At 38.2% G+C, this 13,166-nt stretch overlaps 1 protein-coding gene across 3 annotated transcripts in view; it reads right to left on the bottom strand.

Annotated features, from left to right (window-relative positions):
• The window catches only part of ZBTB7C (zinc finger and BTB domain containing 7C), a 320,272-nt gene that overhangs the window by 200,472 nt on the left and 106,634 nt on the right, over positions 1-13,166 (bottom strand). The window contains exon 3 of one of the 3 annotated variants that reach the window (XM_039842091.1): positions 5,848-5,972. The exons of the other annotated variants lie outside the window; for them this stretch is intronic. The gene's annotated coding sequence lies outside the window, so the exon portion shown is untranslated. The remainder of the gene's footprint in view (positions 1-5,847; positions 5,973-13,166) is intronic. 3 annotated transcript variants of the gene reach the window in all.

Below are 13,166 nucleotides of genomic sequence, written 5' to 3'. Positions count from 1 at the left end.
AAAACACAGCAATACACAGAGACTGAAAATAAAGTGATAAAAAAGACATTGCAGGCAAATAATAATAAGACAACTGATGTAATACTATTAATGTTAGACAAGAAAAACAAAGCATAATAATTGGGAAGAGACAAAACTCATTATTTAAAATGAAGTCATTTTTCTTGATGCACCTAAAGGCAAGATAATAAAGCAAGTCAGCAAAAAAAACAAACAAACAAAAAAAAAACTGGAAGGACATAAAAGAAGATCTGACCATTTAGAGAGATAGATGCCAAGCTTCTGGATAAGAAGAGTCAATACTGACGTGCAGATTCTCCCTAAATCAATCCAGAAACCAATGTGATTTCAATCAAAGTACCGTGAAGATTACTGCTTCATACTGACTGGATATAAAATGGTACAGTCACTTTGGGAAACAGTCTGGCAGCTCTCAGAAGGTAAAACACAGAGTTACTATATGACCCAGTGATCTCACTCTTAGGTATACACCCAAGAGAAATGAGAACATCCGTCAACACGAAAACTTGCATACAAAGGTTCATAGCAGCATTATTTATTCATAATAAGCAAAAACTAGAAACTCAAATGTCCTCAACTGATGAACAGATAAACAAAATGTGGTATATCAACACAACGAAATGCTATTCAGCCATAAAAAAAAGTACTGATTCACGCTAAAACATGGATAAACTTGAAAACAGTATGCTAAGTGAAATAAGAGAGATGCAAAAGGCTCTATGGTGTGTGATTCCCTTTACATGAAATGTGGAGAACAGGTAAATCTACGGAGACAAAGGTAGAATAGTGTTTTCCAGGAGCAAGGGAGAGGGGGGAAGGGAAGGGACTGCTAACGGGTTTGGGGTTTCTTTTTGAGGTGATGAAAATATTCTGGAATTAGTAGTGATGGTTTCATAACTTTGTGAATATATTTAGAGCCACTAAATTATACATTTTAAAAGAGTGAAATGTAGGGTATGTAAATTGGATCTCAATTTTTAAAAAATTACCCTCAAGGATTTTTTTGTGGTATGTGACAGAGATGTTAAAACTCATATGGAAATATAAGGGGGAAGATTGCTAAAAGAATTTTGTAAAAGCATATGCTGGAGAGATTTGCTCTATTATATATCAAGACTATTTAGAAAACTTAATAATAGACATATATTTAAGTATATATGATAATATATTACATATATCCCTATAGTAATTATATTGAGGAATATGTGTTATATACAATATAGATTTAGGCATATATAATTTTATTTTTCATAAATTATATGAATTACATATAAATTATATATAAATTAAAATTATAGAGATAGACAATTAAACCAACAATTTTAATTATAGGGATGGACAATTAAACCAGCAATTTTAATTATAGGGATAGACAATTAAACCAACAAGAAATAGGAATCCTAGAAAGAAATTCATAGATAGATGCAAACTTGGTATATGATAAATTTGGCATTAAGAATCAGTAGGAAAAGAATAAATCCTTCAAACAATTTATCTATAAATGGAAAAAAAAAATTAGATTGTTAGCCTAATGAAGTGTAAAACAACAAAAATTCATTTCACATTTAGATTAGTAAAAATTATATAACAGCAGTTATATTTTAGGAGAAAGGGGAAAGAATTGAAGAGAAAGGGTAGAGAGGCTTCAATGGTATCCATGATGTTTTATTTCTAAAAAAGGAAAAAATCCAAATCAACTATGGCAGAAAGGTTCAGATTGATTACTTATGGCTCATGGTATATGGATAATAGTTATATAATTTCCCTGCACATTTCTGCATGCTTGAAATAATTCCTAATTTTTAAACTTTCATGAAAATATTACCTGCAGGAAATATGCCAAAATACTAAGGATGAGTTTCTATTTTTCTATATTTTCCTCTATTTTTATGATAAGCAGGTGTTATTTTGCTAAGAAAGGAGAACATTAAAACTATAAAAAAAGGAAAACAATCCACTGTGTCACTATTAAATCACTAAGAAATGCATACCGTAACTTGAATAAAACGATAATTTCTGTAAACTTCACGGCACGTTATACTTTTCATAACATTTCCACCCATCTGCTTCATGGTAAGTGTGTGAAGCAGACAGGCAAAGTATCATAAGTTGCTTGTTCTAGTTACACGTGATTTTTAGTGATGGAGCTAGGTCAAAATCTCTTATTTTAGGACTCTTAATCTAATACTTTTTGGCTACACGAACTACCTCTTCACAACCCCAAATGAGCCCTCGGTATAAGTGTATACAGCTGCTCTCAGCTTTCAAAGAGTTATGCTCTAAGTCCAAGGTGGATCTGTTAAATCAGATATTTTGAACATAAATCCCAGTTTCTCACAGAAACAGCACTATAATAGCAAGTTAGGGTCAAAGGTTCACAGAAGTCATCACCTCCACCCTGACCTCTCTTGGAAGAGCTGCAACCAGCTATTGGTTTTGGCCATCTCCACCACTATGATTCAGCAGGCATCCCAAACTCCGCACTTCCAAAACTAAGGTGTTTATATTTCACCCAAATCTTTTCCAATCTTCCCTATTTTCACAAGGGCCACCTTAGTCCATACAGTAGCTCAACCCAGGAACTTTGGGAAGTTACCCTTGACTCGCCCCTCTTCCAGTCCAGCCCCCATCCGTCTGCCCTCACCTGGATTGACATGCAACCCATCACCAAATTCTGTTGAATATGCTTCTAAAGTATGTCTCAGTTCCACACACTTGTCTTCATCCTCCTGTCACTGATATGGTCCAAGTCACCATCCCTCCTCCTTCAAACTCTAGCTCACAGTCATTGGACTCTTGGCCAGAAAGCAAAGAGTAGGAGTCGGGCCCGCAATCAAGGGCCTTGGCTCTCATGTTTGGGGTGTCTGTTAAGTCAATGAGCATATGCTCTCGTCCGGGCCGAGGAGCTCTTTGCAAAAATTTCCTCACTATCCCTGACTCTACCCTATATGACCCCCAGCTCTTGTCACACATTGTCACACTAACCTTTCCTTTCACGGAGACTTATTCTTGGGGCTTTGTCATCTCCAACTTGAAGCCAAGGTAATTTTTCCTAATTATAAGAAATACCTATTACTAGAAAAGAGTCACAAGTGAGCAAAAGCAATGACTTAGTTCATAGAAAGGTCTGACCTCTAGCAATGGAAAATTAATTTATTAATAGATCTCAAATCAGCTCTAGCGGAATTAGTAGAGTACTTACATAAACAAACCTTGCAAAAACATATATGAATAGCCAATACCGTGATATTCTTCCTATACCAGTGATTTTCTAGAGGACAGCAGACTGGTAATCGGTGTGGCTCCCTCTGCAGAGGCCAGTGTGGTTGGTTGCAGTGCTCTCCACAGCATCAGGGTGTGCATGCATTGGGGAATTTCGGGCATCGGGGAGCCTCAGAGATCATCCATTATCCTGAGTTCCTTGCACACAAAACATACCCTAGCTCAGTCTCTAAGCCCAGTGCTCAGCACAATGAATGCCCAACCAAAGTGTGTTCAAATGAATGGAATCCAAATCTCTGACTTAAAGCTCAGAAACAGAAGCCCAGAGAGGTTGAGCGGCTTGCCTAAGATTACAGTGTTTGCTTTTGATGGAGCAGGGATCACCACACTCAGGTCTCCCGACCCCCAATCTACACTGTTTTATGCATTCAAAGGGGGAAAGAAACACATATTTCAAACTTTCCTTGCCTTGTACTCAATGTGCTTTTCTAGCTTTAAGTGATCTAAAAAGACCGCTCAGCACCATTTCCAACAAGCAGATAAACAGCGCTGAGCAGTGCAGAAGTGCACCCTTGGTAAGCCTCCGCTTTCTTCCCTCAGTGCGTTAACGACACCGTGTTTAAAATCAATGAAAAACACAAGCCCTTGAAATTCCCATCATTTGCTAAGCACCATTATAGTGAGAACATTAAGCAACAGGGACCAACACACTACAGACCTGTTTTCTCTCTACAAAGGCAAGCCCGATTTTGGAAATTTGCTTTTGGAAATATCTTAGGTATGGAATCCCGGAAATGGACTCCAGATATGGAGGAAGGGGGAGAGAAGGACAGATGGGATTTGAGGGTCTGGAGAAAGACAGGGAGGATGACAAAAACAGCATCAACCACGATGACACATAGCATCACCAGGACAATAAAATGACCTCAGGTTTTATAACCCGAGGTGACTTCCAAAATTCTCATACTGTAAAAATCTTCCTGTACCTCATGAAAAACAGCCCTCCTCATTCCTATTCTCATCGTCTTGTTTTTTAGCTCCATAAATGGCCCTAACAGAGCTGCAGGTGTGTTCTTAAGTTTACTCAAAGATTGTCCTAAATAAAAGTGCAAAATAAATAGCTATTCTACTTATATTTTGAGAATTTAAAATTTCCAGCTATTCTGAGAAAGGCTAGAACTCCTAATAAGCTGTTTAACGATGCGGGAGGTGCAAGTTTTATGTCTGCATAATTAAGTACAACACCGGCAGGTGAGGACACACCTGAATGTGGGAAAGCAGTGCTTAGGGTTGGTCCTGCTTTGTGGCAAGTTTGGAGGCTCCTTCAACAGAAATCAGAAAGCATTCCTTCGAGTGCTAAATTTGTAGGCAGAAATATTAGGTTTATAATGAACAATGAAGTTCTAGAACTCACATTTGTAACCACGAAAATAGCAGAGGAGCTTTTCTTTAAATCAACCTCTTTTCTGCCAGGTAGCAGCATCCTCTTTCAAGACACTTGGGAGTGCAGTAGAGCAGGAGTGAAGCAAAGAATATGGGCTCAGATGTGATGAAGCCTACGAAAAATAAGCACTTTAGGGGGATCCCTGCAATAGATTATTTCCAAAGATGGCCACAACAATCTCCTATCAAGAAGTGGATATTTCCCTTTCCCTTAATCTGGACTGGCCACATGATTTGTTTTGACTGACCAACAGAATGAGGTGGAAGTGACCTTCTGGGCTTGAAGTGGCCTTGCAACTCCTACTTTCTCAGAAGCAGCTTTCAGCCATGTAAAGAAGTCAGGCTGTTTTTCTATAGAAGGAGGCCAAGGAGAGAGAGATCCTGAAGGATGAGGGGCCGTGAAAAGAAAACTAGGCTATGTAGAGAAGATGCGAGGCTCCGGCCAAGAGCCAGCACCAAGGCCCCAGACGTGGCAGTGGTGTCATCTTGGATCTTCCAGCCTCAGCTGAGTGACCCAAATGGAAAACAGAAAAGCTGTCCCCACTGAACCCTCCCCGAATTCTTGACCCATGTGATCATAAGCGAATGCTTACTTCAAGCCACTATATCTGGGGATGGTTTGCTATGTGACAATAGGTAAAAACACCAACCAACTGCTCTCTGCTGTCAACTAGTTCCTCATAGGCTGTCCCCTGGGGGACTGTAATGGCTCGGGTTTTTATTTTGTTTTTGGTTTTTGTTTTGTTTTGTTTTTAAATTCATCAACTAGAGAATCTTGCTGGGGACAGTGAAAATTGACTTGAGACTGACAGAGCCCTTAAACCTGCCTGGAGGGGGCACTGGCTCCTCAACAAGAGGGACGAAGTCCACAGAGGCTGGTGCCCACCCCCCAGCCACTCTCCTCAGAACTCAGACCGCTGTCTGCTCTGTGAGCGAGCTGCTCCTGCTCCACTGTTCAAAAAGAATGCCCTAGAAGGAAATCCTGTACATGCAGTACTCGCAGGCCTTAGTCCCTCTCCAGTCTGAAGTGACAGGCTGGCAGATCTGCCTGCCTGGATGCTACAGGCTCCCTGATTCCCCACAGTCATTTCATAGTCAACTGGCAAAAAAAAAAAAAAAAAAGAAAAAGAAAAAGAAAAGGAAACGAAAACGAAGCCATACTTATTCTGCACAAATCTTCAGGTGGGGCCAGCGTCTCTGCACATTTGGCTGCAGGTGGGTCCAGCAGGACGTGGCAGCTTTTATCACCAGTGAATCATGTCCAAACTCCATTGGGAAAAAAGCGCCTAAACAAAATGAAGACAAAGGACCTCATGGGGCCTGGCACGTTCTGTCTTCCGATGGCAGTGCTGCCTGGCTTTTGCAGTGGGGAAAGGGACAGCTACTCCCAAATAACCTGCACTTGCCTGCTGCTAAAATGAAGGTACCCTCAGCCCTGAGCTTCTGGCAGCTTCCCCACTGCAGCCTCATGGGTGAGGGCAGCACAGACACAGGCATCTTGGGCCTTTGGGTTGTGCAGCATATTAACCCAGGACCGCATCCACGAAAAGATATAAAAAGTGAAATGAACTTTTAGAGGGGAAGTGCTGGACCTGCCTCTGCACTGAGTTTGCCTCAACACCATCATCCATATGCAGGGTTCGAGAGCCCTAAAGGAAAGAAACAAGGGAATTCACTCACAGGGCAGTGGCTACAGGTAAAGCCCGGACTGAAAGACAAGCAGACAGGACTCATTCAAAAGGATTTTGGCAGAGAGGGGAAATCAGGTATGATACAAAAGAACATTGATCATTCCACAAATGTTTACTGAGCATCTGCTATGTGCCAAGCACTGTGCTAGGTACTGGAAATAGGGTGGTAAACAGGACACACATGCAACACCTAGATGGTCTGGAATTCCATATTAGTTATTACTTGTTGATTTAAGCATTAGCTTTACTAGGCAATACTTAGTAAATACTTAGTGTTGTAACCCAATAATTCCAGTCCGAGGTATGTAGCTAATAGAGATGCTTACCACCCTTTACCAGAAGACATGTACAAGAACAATCATGGCAGCAGCACTGGTTGTAATTGTCCCAATCTAGAAATTATCCAAATACCCATCTACAGGAAGATAGGTGAATTATGAAGAAGATAATGACATGCAATATAGAAATGAGAAGCACAAACTATAACTACACATAGCAACATGAATGAATTCTCAAACACATATTGAGTGAAATAAGGCAGATGTATAATGTAATACGACATGATTCCATTTATATGAAGTTCAAACATGGTCAAGACGAAGCTATGATGTTAAAAGAGCAGTGGTTTCCCTTGGGAGCATGATAATGCCTGAAAAGTGGCTTCTGGGATGCTGATCATATTCTATGTCATGATCTAGATGCTGGGTTCATAAATAAATTTACTCTGTGAAAACTTATTGAACCACATACTTTTGACGTCTGAAAGTTTTCTGCGCGTGTAGTATTTCGATAAAAAGTTTACCTGAAAGAATGAAAAATGAAAGAAAAACAATATTGATGAGCGTGCACAGAAATCGATACTTTCTGATATTGGGAAATGTAAATTAGTATAGCTTTAATAAAGAGAATCTGGCAATATTTATCAAAACTTTAAAAACTTCAATCCTTTGACCTAGTGATTCCAGATCTAGGAATTTATCTTCAAGAAATAATGAGAGTATGCAGCGGTACTTGCCATAGGATTATTTGTGATAGGGAAAATTTGGAAAGAATCTAAATGTTTAGCATGTGTATACTTATTGTGCAGCTACTAAAATATTTAATGAAATATTTACTGAAAGGATTATGGGAGAGTTTAATTTCTTCTATTTTCTGTTTTTTCCCCCAAATTCCCTACAATGTATCACATGAGAAGAGTTATTTATAAATAAATAAAAGCAAATACCCATGCAGGAATTAATAACTTAATTCAGCATTCATTCAATAAGTACAAACTGAAATATTTCATTGCCAGGCACTGGGGAGAGTAATGAATATGACTTAGGGCCTGCTCTCAAGAACCTCAGTCTAGTCAAATTGAAATTAAATGTAAATTATCCACAGCTGATGCAATGGAACAGCAACCAATCTGAAGTCCAAATACATAAATCCAGTCTCAGCTCCACCATTTGCTTTTTTTTTCAGCACCTTGGTAGGTGAGCTGCTTCTCTCTACTCCTCAGTTCTTTCACCTGCAAAATGAATACAAGAGCTCTCTTGGCTACCTCACCTTGATGTAGCCAACTGCAAAGGAGCCTCTACTGAGCATGCCCTGAAGATGTAGGCTAAATATCATGATCAGGTAATCTTTCATGTCTTGAACAAAAGGGCACACATATGCTCTCCGGTTCTATTAAGAAACATCATCTCCCCCACCCTTCCTTCTGCCTCAGGGTTACCCTGCCTCCCCTGAGCCTTGCTTTTGGTGCTAGCATCCATGATAGAGTGACGAGTGGTTAAAGGCAGAGAGAAATTCCTTTTATCACTGAATTCTAGTGCCATTGCATTGTGGTAGATAATGTAGTCTGTGTGATATTGGTTCTTGGGCATTTGCTGAGATTTATTTTGTGGTCTTTTCCATGCTCAATTTCTATAAATGTGTGCCTGAAAGAAGGCATAATTTCCCATTTGTAGAATTCTGGGTTATAAATAGATCTGTTGACTGATATTTGTTATTTGTCATGTTTGAAGCTTTTATTGCCTTCTAAGTTTCTATTTCCTTAATCTGCCTGTTTCTATAAGGTGCACTAAAAATCTCATATGGTAATTGTGGACTTGTCCTTTTCTCCTTTTAATTCTTTCAATCTCTGCTTCTCTTATTTTGAGGCTATGTTGTTAGGCACATAAGGATTCATGATCATTATATGTCCTAGCGGACTGTCCCTTTTATCATTAAGCAATGATGTTCTTTCTCTATTTATACTTTTCTCCTTACTTTCTACATTGTAATTAACACTGTAATGCCAGTTTCGTTTAGTATCTGCATGGTACATTTTCTTCCAGTCTTCGGTTTTCAATATTTTTCTGTCATTAAATTGTATGTATATCTTATAAATAGCATATTCCTGAATTTTTGTCTTTGAAAAAATCTTATTTTAAAATTATAATTTCTTTAATAAGAGATTTTGCAGTCAGGTTGGGGTTCATTTGCTCATGGATAAATTTTTTGTTTGTTTGCTTTTTAGTCCTGGCCTTGGAAGATGGCACACTTCTTTGTGGACTCTCTGGGCTGATGAGTGAGTATTCATGGTTTTCATTTTACAGAAGAAACCACCTTTCATGACTCCTGAAATTAAGCAATTAGTTTCCCAAATACTGGAACACAGACCTGAGCTCCCCTCCCTTTGAGAGATTTAGAACCTTAGTTTGTATTCACTTTACTCTATATCAGGTCTCCACACCTATGAGGGTTTTGGCTTTAGCTTCCACTGTGCTCAGACTTTTAGTCCATCTTCTGACAATATCTTTCTCTTAGTCTGAAGCCCGGCCTCCAAATATCATTTTGTTGGGTTGACGTTATTGTTATCCTGGGTATTTTGGTGTAGGATGTTAAAGGTCAGGCGGGTGTCTGTGTGTGTATGTCAGGGGAAGGAGTGGGTTGTGTATTACCTCTTTATCAGCTGTATCTACCACAGTAACCGAAATAAAACAATAGAATAAAGATCATAGAAAATATCATCAAAGTGCTGAAATAACTGACACCTTAGAATTGTGTAACCAGAAAAATTATCTTTTAAGAATGAGGGTAAAATAAAGACACTATCAGAAAAACTGAAAGTAAAAGGGATCACCACCAACAAATATGTCAATGAAGGTATTTCTAAAAGATGGACAGGTAAGTACCTAATAATAAAATGTTTGATTCACCAAGCAAATGTAATAACAATTCTAAAGTTGTACGTACTTGATAAAATAATCTCAAAAAATGTGAAAAAGTGATAAAAGTATAAGAAGAAATGGACCAAACACAGCATTAAGTGGGAAATTTTAAAACTCTACTCATAATAATTGACAGCTTAAACAGATAAAATAACAAAGATACAAAAATTGAACTTTTAACTTTGAATAATTAATGAATTTGATTTAATGCAAAGTCTTACACCCCAAATTAGAGAATATATATTCTTGGGTTCATATAGAACAATTTTTAAAACTGACCAGACATAAACAGTTTTAGATAATTCCAAAAATAACACACTCCATGTTCCTTGATCTTAATGTCATTAAATTAGAAATCAGTAACAAAAGATAACTAAAAACAAATAGAAACAAAAATTATCCTTGTAAATTTAAAAATTGATCAAAGCAAAAACTATAATAGAAAATTTGACAACTTAGAACTGAATGATAATGAAAATACTATCTATCAAACTTGAAAGATGCAGATAAAGCAGTACCTAGAGGAAAATTTATAGCATTCTTATATTATAAAGAGAAGTTAATTAACAATGAGCTAAATTAGAAAAAAAAAGACAGAATAAGACCAATGAATAGAGAGAAATATAAAAAGATTAACAAAACAGAAAATATACAATAGAGAAAATTAACAAAGTAAATATATATCTCTTTAAAAGACTAGCCTCTGGTGCAATTGATTAAAGAGAGAGGGAAGAGAAGAAGAAAATCAAATAATATTAGGAAAGAAAGGGAGGCTAACTTCAGATATTATAATGATTTTAAAAGATTATAAGAAAATAATATGAAAAGTTTTAGCCAATGTATTTGAAAACTGAAGTAAAATAGACAATTTCCTAGAAGACTATAATGTATTACAAAAATGGATTCTAAAACACATAAAAAACTTGATGAGTCTTATAATCAGTAAACACATTGAATGAGTAATTTTAAATCTTCTCAGAAAGAAAACAAGAGGCCCAGATAATTTCACAGAAATGTTCTAGCCGACATGTAATAAGTAAACAATATCATCTTCTATATAATCCTCTTAGAGCATAAGAAAAGAAAGCCTATTTTGTAAGACTAATAAAAACTTCAGACCAGAAAAAAAGTGTGAAAAAGAAAAAATTACAGACCAATATCATCTGTGAATATTTTTAAATGCTGAAAAATAATAAACTAAATACAGAAATATATTTTTTAAATATACTATATATCATTATCAATTTAAATTTTGCCAAGGAATTGGAAAGATTACCTTAGCATTAGAAACTCTGCTAGTGTAATTCACCAGAGGAATAGAGTAAAGGGAGGCTAATCATATAATCATCTCAGAAAGGGAGGAGAAGAAAGCATGTGATAAACTCTAAGCAAACTAAGAATTAGATGGAATCATTAGATGACCTGATAAATATTATCTGACATATTGCAACCATGATACTTAGTGGTGACCTACTGGGAGCATTCTCTTTAAAATCAGGAACAACATGAGGTCACCCAGCATCTCTGCCTCTATTCAACTCTGTCCTGGACATCCCTAGCTAGCACATTTAGGGAAGAAAAATAAAGGGTATACAAATTGGGGGAAAAAAATGAAACTATCATTATTCGAATATGATATAACCATCTAAAGAGAACTAAAAGAATTTATAGCAATGTTATTAGAATTAAAAATAGGAAGTTTGCTAGTTACAAGATCAATATATACATAAATTGTATTATTATATACCTCAAAAATATTTTTAAAAGTAGATATAATTTGGTATTAGAAAGAATGAACATCTATTGAAATCAAAAAGTGAAAACTATTGATTGAACTTCACTTACTGGTCAGGGCAATATGATGCTATTTCCCATTCATCTCATAGTACTAGCAACTGATGAGGGAATGCTCACACATGGCTACTGGGAGTGTAAATAGGTTTTTTAAAAAAACACTGGAAAGCAATTGGGTGGTAAATAAATAAATAAAGACATGTGTCCTCCTAATACTTAGCAAATTCATTTCTAGGTACATTCTTCATTTCTAGTCCCTCGCATTTGTGCCCTGCTCCTCCTCCATATAGGTGCCTTCAGACACAGTGGCTGTAGGTCAAAATTCCTGGCCCAAGCCAACCTATCACATGCTTATCACTTCTGAGAAGTTGTGAAAAGAACACTGTCCAGACTTTAAAACAAGAGTCTCCCTAAGTAATAGTTATCAGTTTGCAAAGTCAAAAACATTGGTTGCTTGGTATTATCATCTCTCCAGCCTGAACTCTAGTCACGACAGAACTTTCTGCTTCCAGGACAAAATACAAAGGAGACCTTCACTTGTGCTGGCCATCTCCAGTAAGAACTCCAAGTTTAGGCAGCGGTCCCCAACCTTTCTGGCACCAAGGACTAGTGCTCTTAAGAGAATCTAATGCCTGATGATCTGCGTGGAGCTGAGGCGGTGATGCTAGTGCTGGGGAGCGGCTGCAAATACAGATGAAGCTTTGCTCGCTCGCCTGCCACTCACCTCCTACTGTGTCACTCCAGTTCCTAACCAGTACCAGTCCACAGCCTGGGGGTTGGGGACACCTAGTTTAGAGGGTTTGGCTGACGAGTACCTCACTGGTTAACAGCCTCAGGCATTTAAGCAGCTTCAGACCATGAATTAGCCAAAATTTTATAGAAATGGGCACCCCCCGCCACCATCGCTCCCGTCGTCTTGATTTCCAGGTGGTCCCACAAACTCAGGAAGAGTAGCATGGCAGGGCTGGGGAGCCAAAGCTCCAGGGATGAAAACGGAAAGACGGTTGAATCTTCCTCTATCCAGTTAGCCTAAGTTCAACGAACCAGAAAAGCTATCCGCCATAAAGAGGCTTCTTCTCCTGGAAGAGTAAAATCCAAAAGAAACTTGGAAGCAGTGAGCTGGCAACAGCCCTCCAAAAAGACACCCAAGAAGAAAGCTGCATGAGACCTTGCTCCTGAAACCCGCAGCCTCCTCTCTTGCTGGGATGAGTGGCTCCTGGACCCGGTGATTATGAAAACCATATTAATGTTTATGTGGCAATGCAACTTTGGAAAGTGCTTTTAATAATTTATGTTTAAATTATATAAAATAATTTATATCCATAGACCTATAACTAATCAGAATATCTCACTGTTCCGTAACCACAGCCATCATGGTCACTGCGGTCAGTTATTTTCCAGTACTCTTGACTAAGGAATGGTGTTACTGTGGGGGTGAGGAGGGGCTGAGAAGGGCCAACAGCACTAAGGAGGTTGGTCAATTCCCTGTAGGATGCCAGACCTCTGCGAATGAAAACTCGAATAAGAGATTCAACTTCTTCGAATTGCTGCCATCTCTCAGGCACCCAGAATGTCTCACTCACTGTACATATGTTATCATGAATGTCAAAAAATCCTCTGGGAAGCAGGCATATCACCCCATTCTATGGTGGGGAGAAAGTGAGGAATGGAGAGGTGACGTCACTTGCACAAGGTCATTCTGCTAGTGAGGGTAGAGGGGCATTCGGGACTATGCCTGTCGGACTCTAAGCTTTTCACTATGCATCGCTGCCTCCCTCACCTCCAAGTTGCCCAGACC

This window comes from Pteropus medius, unplaced genomic scaffold, assembly GCF_902729225.1.
Source record: "Pteropus medius unplaced genomic scaffold, Ma_sr-lr_union100, whole genome shotgun sequence".
Classification (NCBI taxonomy): domain Eukaryota; kingdom Metazoa; phylum Chordata; class Mammalia; order Chiroptera; family Pteropodidae; genus Pteropus; species Pteropus medius.
This window is presented reverse-complemented; position numbering and strand designations above follow the sequence as displayed.